Raw genomic sequence first — 294 nt, 5'->3', positions numbered from 1 at the left:
GCGTGCTCTCAGGCACGCACTCGCCAGCATCCTCTGCCGAGACACCTGGAACCGCCCAGCCGATCCCAGAATGCTCTTTTCCTCCAAGTAGCTAAGCCTGGAATTGCTTGGAATCAGACCCAGAAAAGTCCCCAGTTCCTTCCTGGCAGCCTCAGGAGACAAAGCTGCCAGTGTGAACGCAGCTTGGGGAGGGGGCCACTGGGTCCCTCCAAGATGACCGCCAGGGCTCCCCAGCCCTCTTCACAGCTCTTTAGAGCCTCGGGGTAGGGGAGGCTTGAGGGGAGGCTGGGATTT

General features: G+C 60.5%; 1 long non-coding RNA gene across 1 annotated transcript in view; it reads right to left on the bottom strand.

Moving 5' to 3' along the window:
* The window catches only part of LOC106726061, a 7,726-nt gene that overhangs the window by 5,867 nt on the left and 1,565 nt on the right, over positions 1-294 (bottom strand). The window lies entirely within an intron of this gene.

The sequence above is a fragment of the Myotis brandtii genome, unplaced genomic scaffold, assembly GCF_000412655.1.
Source record: "Myotis brandtii unplaced genomic scaffold, ASM41265v1 scaffold220, whole genome shotgun sequence".
Lineage (NCBI taxonomy): Eukaryota > Metazoa > Chordata > Mammalia > Chiroptera > Vespertilionidae > Myotis > Myotis brandtii.
The sequence above is the reverse complement of the archived record's forward strand: the minus strand, read 5'-3'. Positions and strand labels throughout refer to the sequence as shown.